This window comes from Homalodisca vitripennis, chromosome 3 (assembly GCF_021130785.1).
Source record: "Homalodisca vitripennis isolate AUS2020 chromosome 3, UT_GWSS_2.1, whole genome shotgun sequence".
Classification (NCBI taxonomy): Eukaryota; Metazoa; Arthropoda; class Insecta; order Hemiptera; family Cicadellidae; genus Homalodisca; species Homalodisca vitripennis.
The window spans coordinates 12,315,888-12,330,328 of NC_060209.1; the positions used below are offsets into that span (position 1 = coordinate 12,315,888).

The 14,441-nt window shown below is 35.1% G+C and overlaps 1 protein-coding gene across 1 annotated transcript in view; it reads right to left on the reverse strand.

Annotated features, from left to right (window-relative positions):
- The window catches only part of LOC124356580, a 337,667-nt gene that overhangs the window by 46,547 nt on the left and 276,679 nt on the right, over positions 1–14,441 (reverse strand). The window lies entirely within an intron of this gene.

Here is a 14,441-nt window from a genome sequence, read left to right on the forward strand (position 1 = left end):
GGGAGTGGAATTAAGAAAAACAATTACGGCTCGTTTACTTACTTGATTTGACTACAATTGAGCATAGCACATAAATATCAAAAGTGGTACAAATAAACCAAGAATTCAAAATCCCGATATATAAAATGTAGACATTTTTGAACATATATCAATGAATCGTGTTTAAAAGATGCAGTACAACATGTCAGGAAAGCGGTAGAGACTAAGCCACTCGCAGATATGTTTTATTCTAACCAGAACATGTTTTAGTTTTATTATAGTTATTTATCAGTTATTAGTAATATCACAGAAAATGAATAAAGCCTAAACATATCTTTTTTTTGTTCTCAGGACAAGCAGCTTAGAAAATTGCACGTAGTCCTGTAATGACGCACCTCCTGTCGAGATCCATGAGGAAGAGTTTAGGACACTAATCCCAAGTCATGTCCCTCTCAAAACAGTGTGAAGCCAGTTCTGAACCAGCCTTTCCGGTCAAAGCAGGCAGAGGGTGGCTCACCCTTATGTCTAGGCTGGCAAGAACCTTTGACTCTTGGGGAGGGAATCCCACAAACTCCAACAGTCATCTCCCGCAGTAGACTAGACGTGTTGAATTGCCATTGCACACCAGAATCTCGACATTTGCGGTGCCACTCCTTGAATATCCCAGATTTTGTTGTACCCACTGTGGGTTCAACTGGAATGTATAAACCAGCCAGAAGTAATCCTCCTGGGGGTAGAAACATACCTTTGAGTTGTGGTAATGAAGTTGTATTACTTGTTCTCAGAACGAATAATTATTTTTAAATGTTAAAATACGTTCATTTCATTGAACCACTAAATAACGCAATATTTCACTCTTTATATTTCACTCAATATTTCAAACTTACTCAAAGATGCAAACTGCGTTATTTAAACCAATGCGAACTACAACAAATAAAACCACAGGATGTAATCTTGAACTGTTGGTGCTAAGAATATTTATTGTCCTTGTCGTAACCGGCGTTTAAGTAAAAATATTACAACTTTGATATTTTCTTAAACTCCAATCGGACTAGAACTATTTTTGGAATATTTCGCTCAGATCAGCTGCTTTTCGGCTATATAACTCTTATTGAAAAACGAAAATTGTGGTTTCGGTACTTAAATGGTAAATAGTGGGTGAGTTCCTCACCAGTAGCTACGCCCCTGAGAGCAATCAATGGATTAGCGCCTGATCGTGAGCAGAGCCAAGTGATATCCAGTGAATATCTTCGGATAGAGCAACATTCTCCCGGGGATAATTGAGAATAATTGAGGCAATCAGGGGCAGTCAGAGCCCGCGCCGTGCTTGCCAACGCGTCGTGACATTGGCAACAATGGTGGCAAATAAACGGCAACAGGCATCTACAGACTGTTTGTTGTTGAGGGAGATTAAAACGCGTTTAGTAAGAACCTCACGCTCGCGATGGCATGTTGAAGGAACACGTTGGTTAGGCAGACAAACGTTGCAGAAAGGAACGACAACCCAATCTATCGAATACTTGTGGTGAATATTAGATTGTCCATATAAACATTTCACGTCATCTCGGAGACAGAGGATAATTTAGGTTTTTATTACACTTTAGGATGCATGTGTAGATAGTGAGGTCGGTAAATTATGTACTTGTGAAAAATTGACTCCAACGCTTTTGTGGTAAGAAAGTCAACTACGCCATAGAATTGGTGGTGGAAACTATTTCTTCGTAATAATTCTGTTACTGAGTAATGTTTTCTATTCTTCATCATATATTTGTCTGTTATATTTACTAGTTATATGTTGAAATTATTTTAACAATATTTGGGGCGCAAAAGATACCAGGCCTAAAATCGCATTTTCTGGAATTTTCGTCAAAAAGAAATTGTGATTGTTGAATAATTTAAGAATTGATTACTAATTTAAACAACGTATTAACAGTTATTGGTTAAAAATGGTTTTTGTGCAGATCTATTATTTGTAACTAGGCAATAAATAATTTTCTACAAAAAATATAAACATCACGCGTCACATAGCATAGGCTACATCTCGACATGGTAAATTTTAAACATATAGCTCATAAAATTACGCTACATATGTTACTGCCACATGTCAAAATTACATATGATTGAATCATCAAGTTCGTTTACATATTCATATATTCTGCGATTTTCTAATTGTTATCTTGGCTATCTATAACAATGGTGTAAAAATATTTGCTTACAGTACACTCTTACTACTCCTACTAAGGCGATGTCGAACTTAATGTACAAATGAACCTTCAAACAATATTTCAAATCTATAGTTCGTTCTTCGACGAACAAACAGAATTAATGAGGTTTTCTTTCAAACCCTGTAAAATGTATAGGCTTCGCTAACGCTCAGCCAATTATGCAGATAGACGATGAATGTTACCATATCGCCCGCACCAGCATTTTAAACGATATTGCTTGCGAACTTTGAATCGCCCTTCGGTCCAATCAGTTTAAATTAATTAATTGTGAAAAACAAATTTATTAAATGATTTAAAAAAACTTTTATTGATGTTTTTTTTTTCTCTGTTCATGGAATTCGGCAGTCTAGGGTTTAATTTTAAAATCCCGTAATTAAATTTATAAGTTTATCTGTGAGCAATAAAACAAATATTCTGTGTTTGAAAATGGTTTACTTTGTGCATACCTCTCGTATACTTAATATAAATTACAAACTTTATATCAACTGTGGTTGCATTAGGTATCCAAATTAAGGCTTTGGAATACAAAGAGAAACGCCAGTTTTATAGCCGCTGATCAATTGTAAACATTCCACATTGATGACGACGGGATTTGGAATGTGTAAATAAACCCGGAATGGAGGTTACAATGGGCCAATAAATAACACAATAACAAACAGCTCCTTGTAAATAACGTGAAGACCAAACATTGAATGTCGTCATCTTCTTCTTCCCTACAGCCGTCTCATAAAATCACGCGGAATCTCGTAAAACGCGTGTCACCACGACTAAGTGTGCATTATACTAGGCTGTTCCGGCTGCCAACACAGCCCCATTATTGGCTATTTTACCTCGTTATCCTGTCGTAAAGCTGATTTTAATGTTATATTTGTATTCTGAAATATTGTTATTGTTACAAATGTGACATAAATATGAGATAATAGTACTCCAGTGAAATCATTTTTTAGTTAGAAGAATTGCTTGCGTTTGTTATGGACTATTATAAAATACTTATTATTAAATCATTTTAATAACTAATGATTATACTAAACTTTGAATTATTTGTCTTAGAACTTACTTTCGTTCGCCAAAATATATTGTGTACAACAGTTGTTGTTCGCCAACATATATTGTGTGACAGTTGTGTTGTTCGCCAACATATATTGTGTACAAGCATTTGTGGTTCGCCAACATATATTGTGTACAACAATTGTAGTTCGCCAGCATATATTTTGTACAACAGTAGTTGTTCACCAAAATATATCGTGTACAACAGTTGTGTTCGCGAACATATTTTTTGTACATCGGTTGTTCGCCAACATATATTAATTGTGTACAGCAGTTGTGGTTCGCCAACAAATATTGTGTACAGCAGTTGTGGTTCGCCAACAAATATTGTGTACAGCAGTTGTGGTTCGCCAACAATATATTGTGTACATTAGTTGGTGTACACGAACATATATCGTGTACAACAGTTGTTGCATGTTATATTTATGCGTTATACCAAGCATTCTTTATATCCCAGTTCTTAAGTTTCTTTCGAGATCGGTTTATAATGTGTTTACTTGGTGAGTTATTTTTACTTGAATTAATACTCATTAAATTGGATATTAAATATCAATCAGGTTAAAAGGACGACATTTATTAAGGAATGTGACTGGAGCAGGACGAAATAAACTCCTTTGACCGAATTATTCCACTCCGAGCTTCACTCTAGATCCTCCGAGCCATATATAAAGAAGTACTTATACAAGCTAATGCTTAAAAATATTTACTTATACAACGTATTACAAATACGTAAACGTAATGCCTACCAACGTTTTTCCGTATTAGTTTGCAGTGAAAATATAATATTATACAACAGATCAAATATAAATAAACAAAAAAGAAACAAGTGGATTTATAAGTTTAAATGCTGTAAATGCGAGCATGAAACTTTAAAACATTTTGTGTGTATTTATATAAGCGTGCTTCTTCCATAGATGTACACATTTACCGAAGTCGAGTGATGTCTTTCTTGCGTGAATGAAAATATTCGTGAAAATATTAAGCGTTTAGCCATAGATAAAGACATTCTCCGTTTATAATATTAGCAGAGGGACTGCGGCTGGTCCAGGTAGTTTCACGCCCACACACACGGAGACCGTACTAACTAAAACACAAGTGCCGGGGTTTAGGACTGACCGCATTTAAGCCCTATTAGTTACTTAGTGCAGTTTCCTAATCAAACCCAGATGTTTGATTACTAATTTTACATGGTGTAAATTAAGTCCTGATACATCTGGATATATTCCAAACGGATTGATATATCGATGTACAATCTTCACCATACCTATTAAAATACTTTTTTTGGAATTTTTGAAGGATAAACATATCCCCCCCTTTTCAAAGGGGAGTGAGTGGGGTCACTTTAAATTTTCAAATTGCAGTCCCTATCTTGTGACATGTCATTTCAAAGGTAAATTCAAAAGATACACAATGACATGAACAAAACATCTTCAAGTTTCTTCTCAAGATCTCGTTCGGAGAGACAGACAGAAAGATATTTGTCCATCCCTTAGAGTGATAGGCTTCAACGCTCATCCGATTTGGTATTGTCCACACTTAGATACTGTCTAAGAGGTAACAAGGTTCCCTATCAATCCACAAAGAATACTCTTCTGGCATTCACATCCATCATTTTAAGTAGCCTATTCTATACTTGTGAGTCTGTAATTGAGAATATTTGTAATTACTAGTTCGAAAGGATACAGTTCCTTTTCATTTATTTCTTCCCCAAACACTTCACGATTCCCACAACGTATTGTTACCCTTTTACCAGGTGGTCAGAAAAAAAGAGGAGGGACATCTAGTAAAGGTACTTTTGTGAATTAATCCTGTTTATCCTCACTCTCTCCTTCAGTCCTGAAAATCCTGCAACCACTCCTCTTTTAGTTCTGTCCTTTATATCAAAAGTAAAAATTTGATATTTATTTTATATTGTACTTTGAAATTTGATATAATAGAAATCCAATTATTGTAAATATACCAATTTAGATAATTGACGGCCAATAGTGTTTTTAAGTATAAGCAATGCAGTAAAGGTATTGTGGTAGCCAAACGAAGTGTTTAATGTCAATTTTGTGTGTTAATGGAAATCACACTTTATTTCAACTGATTGCCAGGCGGCCAACCTCCCAAGTTGAGACTATTACAGTGAGTGCCACCCGCATTGTTCAACATCGATCAATGTTGTGTGATATCATGCGTGACACTTCGCCACTGTACATACGGTCTGAATGGAAAATTCATAATATTAACAGTTGTGTTCGTTGGATGGTATTTAATTGAAATTAACTAAATAATCATTGAAAAATTTAGGATAAATCTTTCAAATGTGAAAAACTCTACATTTATCCCACTATTTCACGACAACTTATTATTCAACATCATCAACCACAGTTAGTAAGGGATTCAATGTTGAATTTAGCTCGAGTTCATCTTCCTCTTACGCGCAGCATCTGAAACCTGAAGCTGTTGCAGACTTGACTCCTGAAAGTAGACTTGTTGAAGCTTTGTGTGTGAAGACTCAGTAGTTGCTCCACTGTGCTTTGGGATCGCGTCAGTCAACATCGTAGTGCGCTCAATTGTGCACCTGATGAGACAATGAGAATACATCTTCACCTAGATTGCACTACTTTTTGTAGACTGGGTGTCTCTGATGTCGAAACGATGCGGGGGGTTCGTTTTGAGCTTCGTTTTTCGTCACCGACTATTTTTGGATACCTTCAGACGAACATGACTCCTAGATTTCAGGAGTCAAGTCTGTAACAGCATAGGATTTCAGATGCTGCACGTAAGGGGAAGGTGAACTGGAGCTATATTCAACATTCACATCGAATCGGCCCTTCCCACCATAGCTGCTTTGGGTGTAGTCAGGTAGTGCTGTACAACCCATTCATTATCGTATGTCTTACAGCTCTTGGGGATGATAAGAGAGGTAGCACCTAAAGGGTTAATAAACATGAACATGCCATTACTGGACATATCACAGTATAGAACAAAGAAAAATGAACTCAATGTTCCAAACCGTTGTGTGACTGATAACATATAGTCTAGTTGGGTGTCCCCTATAGTGCCAGAACAAATAACAATCTCTGCCGTGAAGTCATGCCACTATTATCACACTCTCGCATCCATTCATAAATCACAATTACTCACGTCAGCTTGAGCAATAAATCCACATGAGACAGTCACTAAACGGCGCCAGTACTCATGAGAGCAAGGCTCCACAATTACATCTCCTAATTGTTAACTCCACTCTTACCCATCCATCACTGTACTTGGCGATGTCCAAATTGTACTTTGATTCCATTAAGGAGCTTTTTCATTCAATAATAGTTTTAAAAGTGGAAAACGAATTGAAGTAATTGAATAATTACGTAAAGTTAAAGGAACGTGGAGGTCAAAACATCAAAAAGCAAGTTTTAGAATTTAATTTTATCAGTTTTTTACCTTATAATATATTGCATGCCATACGTTTTACTTCATATATTTAAATCAATCAGTCCCTTCACAAAATTCAGCTACTCCCACCTCAAACCTATCTTAGAAAATAGCCCGTATACAGTTAAATTTTTAAAACGAAAAATCCACAAAATCATAGTGCTTCCAAGAGGGGTCCCCCGATTCCAAGTATAATAGCACCAAGGGAAATGTTATTACAGATGAAGATTTTAAAGATTTTTGAGTTATTATTTATTTCCAAACAATTTCAGATAACACAGTAATAAATTTCCTTCTTGATCTTTATATATAGGGTGTCCCAGAACTCTCTACCAATATTTTTAGGTATTATTCCTGGACCAAATAAAAACCAAAATATCATATTAAAACATTCGAAAATTCAATAATTACCCGAATAGCCGCCATTTCTTCACTTAACTATGTTTAATTAACAGAACGGCTTTTTGTAATGAGGTGTTAATATGGTATATTCCTTTATTATCTAAAGGCTTAATTACTGAATAAAATTCAATTTTTTAAAGCTTTATTTACAAAATGGCGGCTTTCTAAGGAATATAAAGTAATATATCAAATTTTACCTCATTCCAAAAATCTGTTTTCAAATTAAAAATAGTTAAGTACAAAATTGCTACTATTCGGGATAATTATTAAATTTTCGAAAGTATTAATATGAAATTTTGGTTTTTCTTTGGTCCAGAAATAATAGCTGAAATTATTGGATGAGGAGAGTTATGGGACACCCTGTGTATTGTAACATTTGTAAGTTGTGAGAAAATTAAATGAAATGAAAACCTTTCAACAAAGTTTAAATAATAGTGAGCATTTAATCAACCAATATAACTTGCATGTATTTAAAAAAAACTTTAACAAAACCTTTAAATCCCTTTGTCACCCTGGATTCCCCAGACTTATGTGTCGTCATGGACACTCTGCTGTGTGAATGGGCAAGTAATGCTCCTGTGAAAGAGAAATGAAAGAGAATAATCACTTGGAGTGCCGTAATGTCTGTTATTTTCTCGTCAGTGGTCGCCGTAAAAGCCCGAACTATTACGGCACTCCTGTATCGTTAACTGTACAACTGCCAGCTGCTGGTTACGATGCTACTGTCGCGCTCGTTGTTAGCCGTTTATTTTCCAAATTTAACAACCACTGCCGAAGGAAATCATGGCCGTAATGTGGAGCGGATTTGATGACGTTTCTGATACCGGTGTTATAAAACTGTTATGCCGATGAGAGAATCAGGTAGATCTATACATTTGGGTTTCGATTTCAGTACTTCACTGACAGAACATTCCCTTTGAAAATCCTCATGAACACGGAAGGTACTACAACAATCGTTAGATACAGTTAGCAAAGTGATACCAGGACAACCTATGAGGGTTAGAAGGCTAAGTACAAACCAGTCTTGTCTCTATATGTACTTTCGTCAAATGGTCTAACAGTAGCAATGAAACCTTACTGGTTTCAACAGAATAAGTCATATTCTGACGTAGAAATTTAGTAAACATTGGGAACTATCCGTCTGAAGTAGTCATAAACAAAAAACTTAAACTTAACAACAAAAAAATAACAAAAAAGTAAATAACAAGGGCAGAGTACGAATAGCCGACTCGGTTTTTATATCGCTTATTACAGTCATCGATACTTTATATGTCGATAATAGAACTATCAATCGATATCAATGCATCTAAAATACTAAATTAAAGGCACGCGTTTCAAACTAATGTATATAGTTTAAACAATTACGTAATTATAAATGCTATAAGAACCATAACCATTAATCAAACGATAAAATTAAGACAGGCGACAGGAAAAATGTCATTTAAATAATAAAGAAAATATAACAACAAAACATTCTGAAACCGAGAAAGGCACGGTAAATCATCTCGTTTTCTTAAGTTAACTATATTTTTTATTTAAAAGAAGTTACTTATAGATAAAAATTGTGATTAGAATATGAAAATGTGTATACAGTTAGTACAGATGATTTATTTATTGTTCAGATTAATTACTATTGGTATAAAAATTAAATATAGTTTGAAGATTTCGATATAAAAAACAGGGTACTCCACCCAATAAAAATAAATTAATAAAAAACACATTATATGATGGGCCTATCTCACACGAAAATTCAGCATAATGACTTTTAATGACAATGAGTTGAATAGTGAACGAATCTTGGATGGCAGAAGATGGAATTACTCTGCAGTGTCCCAAAAGCAACAGTTCAATTCCCGTTATTTGTTATTGGTCACGCGATTTTACAGCGCCTTGCGAACAAACCGATCACCCGATATTGTGTAGGTGCACAGGAAACTGGAATCGTTTGCTCGAATTCAACTTGCAGGACTTTCAACAATTTTTGCATATTTTTTGTTCGGTTCTTCCATGTAAAAGGTCACGTGATTGAAGTGGTGAATAGCTTCGCGTCTCCATTAGACGACAGAGGCGAATTCCCGGCGCTACGCCCAATCAACTTTAAACTGGTTTGGCGACAGGCTCTTAAGACCTTGATCATTAATTTTAGCCGGATATTTAACGCACACATTTTCTGTATCAGACGATGGGCATTTTGAATCAGAGTGGCCCGTTGACCGACCTCTTTCGCTGCCTTTGACGCCACTATATTTCATCCGCGTAGGTGTGAGACAAACGCACGTAACGACTGATATGTGTTATGGACGGATATGGTATTTGTGTGTCTGTGCGCGCACAAGACAGGAAAGCTGTGCTGGTGTTTGTTTGTGCTTCAGTGTGATAGCCGCAAGCATCCCAGATGAGCCGTAAATGGCAGGGAAGCCTGGCATAGTATACAATGTGGCCAGAGATGCTAGCGAGCATGTGTCGACGCTGCTGGACTGGAAGTGGCACTTCATTTCCTGAGTGTGTATATGTACTGGGATCTTCTTCATGTACACAATTCTGTTCAAGTCGTGAAACATTACTGAGTTTGAGACTAAACACAGTTATAATGTATATAGAAGCAAAACACAATATTGCAAACTTGTAAGATTGGCTATACAGCAAGTAATTCCTCACCAAAAATTATAAAATTAGATTAAGAACTCTGTTATGTTAGGTACAAAAATAATTTGTACTGGAAGTTTTGGTTTTAAAACAACACTTATCTTTAAAAGTTATTTATTACTTTTGAAAAAATAAGAGTTTAAAGTTGAAAATAATATAAACATCCCTATATTGTATTTTTTCCAATTCTTTATAGGGATATTAATTTGTTATACGATTGTATATATTTTCGTTTTATAGTTCATCAATTTAAACCTGATGCTCATTTGTTAATCTTGGTGATTTTTTAAAGAGTGCTCCAAATATTCCCTCGAAATTAACTGATATTTCTTTGGTTTAATTTAAACAAACAAGTGGCTGTCCACAATGATGCCGAAGTGTTTAAAGTATAAGAAACCCAGGAGGTGTAACTTCTGGCTAGTTTATACCTTCCAGTTGAACCTACCACTGGGCACATCAAAAACCGATGTGTCACTTAAACCTGGGTAACCTTGCGGATGTCCAGGAGCGACACATAACTAACCGCAAATGTCCAGATTCTGGGGTGCAAGGGCAGTTCGATAAGTCTAGTCTACTGCGGGAGATGACTTTTGAAGTTGGTGGGATTCGTTCTCTAAGTACCAGAGGTTCTTGCTAGCCTCAACAAGGGTGTGCCACCCCCTGCCTGCTTTGACTGGAGAGACTGGTTCAAAGCTGGGCCCCCTTCTTCCGGAGGACATGACTTTGAGATTAGTGCCCAAATTCTTCCTGAATATCCTGTCACTTCTGAAGCAGCGCTAAGATTCTTATAGGACTAAGTGCAATTTATACACGCTTCTTGTCCTAAGAGAACAAAATAATCTTACAAACAACAAAACATGAGAAGTTTATTTGTCGTTATTTAAAATCATGGCCAGTCGTTCGTACTCACATAAAAGACGCACTCTCATTTCCGTTTTACGAGTGTCTACGTAAACCTACATCTCTAGCATTGCACATCCTACAAACTTGTAATGTTCTGGTAAGAAAATTAATGGAAATTCTCAAAATGATCTAATTTTATACAACTATCTGGCTAAGCCAACTTCCATGGTCGAATAACTCTTCGAGATGCAAAGATTTTGCAATTGTCTCCAAAATTCAAGACTCATTACAATCATTTACGAATGTCTTTACGAGCCGTTGTGGCAAAACGATCTTGGGATTTCCCCCATAAGAACATCGTTAAATCTAATGTTCTGTAACACCCTTATTTTTATTGTAGCGTAAAATACCCCCTAACCTTAACCATGCCGAATAACCTGTCACTCCGGAAGCAGCGCTAAGGTTCTTACAGGACTAAGTGCAATTTATAAGCTTCTTGTCCTAAGAGAACAAAAAAAAAAAAAAAAAAAAAAAAAAAAAGAAATCCTGTAAGCAATGTTTTGACTCATTTTGAACCGAAAACTTAGATGTTATTTATGAAATTATTTAGTACAAAGTTAAATGTAAGCGAGGACGCTGCACTTTAGGACATCGGCCTTACTCTCTTGTAAGGAAAACTAACATATTCACGCTAAATAACTTGGATTACTTCTATTTTATATTTACCTTGTACTGAACAAGTATTTTAGTAATTCAAACACGTTATATATAATACAATATTATAGTTTATAGTAATTCAACGCTTTAAAATCAACACCCTTTTGAGAAATTGTGAAAGTTAATGCTCACTTATCCTTAAAGACCAAATATTTTCAAGCTGCCTGTTTTACAAACACATTGTTACAACAGTTGCGCTGACATAAACACACCATGAGGATATTCTTATCAGTCCGTATCCTGGTGTTGTAACAGATCGTTTGGAAAGAGTAATAAACGGTAGTAATCAACGAACTCGGACTGATAACTGTTATTGCATTCTGTAACTTGCAATGAACACTTCGTTACGACGATGGAGCTTTGCATCGTTAAATGAGGAACTAATGTAGTTTCATTATCTCCAGTTATTGTTGTTACTATAACATCCGCTTCGTCAATAGTTATACAGTAGTTTGTATTATTCAACAATGTTAGGCTCTTTGATTAAAATTTATTATTGACGATGGAAGGTTTCAAATGATTCGGAAATTTGCTATCGTTATATCGTTACTGGTATATTTTGTAATAATAACGATGGTAAATATCCGGAATTCTGTTATCCTTTCAATGTAAGGCAATTTGAAATATAGTGTTTTAATCAGTACTCGATGTCGAGAAGGTGTTGAACTGTAACTCACAGGGGTCTGGGGGTAGGAAATGCCTCCCCGAGAAAGGGAAATCCGCGGAAAAGATTGAATAGATAAGGTCACGAAGCAGTGTTTTAGGCTTGCAAGAGAAAGTACTCAACCTAAACAAAAAAGTGCGTGTTCTTAATTTTTTGTGCGCGGTATCATGGTTCCGGTACAATACACCTGAAATCGAACACTGGTATTTATTAATTATTTTATTATTTCCACTTTATAATTCACGTAATCAATTTTGTATAAGCCATTCTGCAATTAAAATAATGTAAGTAGAAAATTATTATTACTTGGTCGTTTAAACAAAATTATTGAAGAAGTCTACAAAAGGGTAGATGAAATACCTTTACATTTATATTTCTTTTACCACATTATTTATTCAAACACATAATACAAACACATAATTTACCGAATATGTAATGTGTAAATTGCCGAAACATGTATTACATGGAGAAAATCTAAAATTTTAAACTGAAAAATATTGTAGCTTTAGTGCGAATTATTAAAAGTTTAGTAAACATTTACCTCACTAAGAATAGAAATTGGTTTGTGTGGTTTTCGTACCAAAACAAACAAAGGTAATTTTAAACTATTTATTTTAAGTCGTAGGTGGTTGGTCGGCGAAGGCTGACCTATTGTGACTTGTATTCTGCAGTTCAGTTTCAATGAGTAGTGTTGTGTTTTGTTTTGTATTAAGTGCATGTTTTATCACAACATGGCGGTTGTGATTCTTGACTTAGGCGTGCCACAACGCTCTGGAATGGTTTGTTTATTTCAACCTAGTTTGTAATATTATGTGTTAGGTTAGTTATTTACCTGAAGAAGAGATTCGATTGAAGATCTCGAAACGTAGTGTTACCTTTGTGTATCACTAAACGATAGCAAATTTCCGAAAAAATACGCTTCCTTCATATTTATTTTAGATAGAAATTAGTAGATTTATAATATTTTAACCAAATTACAGGTTTTAATAATTATAATAAGAGAGTGTAATTAGTGAATGTTAGTTATTATAATCGGCTGGTTGTAAAATATTTCCCCACATATTACGACACAAATACTTAATACTTCAAATTGTGGAATTTCGAAAAAAAAAAACACATCATATTCAGAGAAAAATATAAGTGCACCATTAAAATAGATTAGGTACAGGAAATACCCGACTTGAGAGGTTGATGGTGCCCCATTTCACAAGGCTTATCTCCGCTCGCAATCTTCTCTTGATTGGTTCGGTATCCTCTCTTTAAATGCCTTTTAGCCTTCGCATACCCTTCCTTCGATAGTCCACACGCAGCTTCTTGCGTGTGAATATATAAACACCACTCTTCAACATCAATGCTGACCCGTATATTTCCGCGAATGAGACTCATTTACATTTACAGTACTAATGTATTTTGTAATAATATTAAACTCCAACTAGAATGGAAATTGTACCGTGACCTGAATGTGTAGAAGTATAGAGATCCTCGAAGAAAACAGTCCAATCTAAATTTGAGCTATGGGTTTATTTGATTATTTGTGTGTGCACACTATCACGGAATCCTCACTAACTCGATCACATCATGGAAGAAAGAAATCTCTGGTAATTTGTGCCAAAAACTAGTATAATACATCATTTCCTTGGAAAATCGCAAGCGATGATAACGATCATAAAACGAGGTTTAGATTGGTACTCCAAGATAAATAACTCAATAACAGATAATATTACAACAGTGATATTAATTTTTTAGTTAAATTTAAACTCCTGTGTCATTAAAATCTAATTGTAAATTTAACCACACATACACACAGAGGAAATCAACACGATGAAGCCTTGCATCGTTAAAATGAAGAACCAATGTCGCTTCATTATCTCCAGTCATTGTTGTTATGTCTGCTTCATCAATTGTTATAATATTTCATAGCCGGTGGTATACGGTTTGTCAAAACCGTAAAATAAATTTGCAGCCTAAGCTAACTTATTTTTGAAACCAGCTTAGAAGATTTAAATATTTTATCAGGTCTGGAGTTTCTTTTCCATTAGTATGCAGCCGAAGAAAAGAGATAAGGTTTAGGAGATAAGCGAGGGCATATTGGAGACTCGAACAATCTTATCAGAGTTTAGTGGTATTATTTTTATCTCTGAACGCTAAAAGTACTGAGATTGTAATCGATGTAAACAATACCACCTACTTCATAAAATACAGTTTAGTTTAGTTGTTGTACAATACAATCACTTCTTAACAATTACAAAGACACGAATTGTTATATCGTTATTCAGGAATTGAATCAAATTTAAAAACATGAGCACTAGTTTTAGCCATGAATTGATACTGTGATGGCACCTCTTCCTAAGGTTAGGTCAACAAAATATATAGATTGGCATTGCATAAAAAATGTTATTTGTACACAAAGATATTGTTCCATGAAGAAATGCTACTCACGAAATACACTATATTGATATATTTATTTAATCTCACTTAGAATGTACGAGGGGGTACAAAAA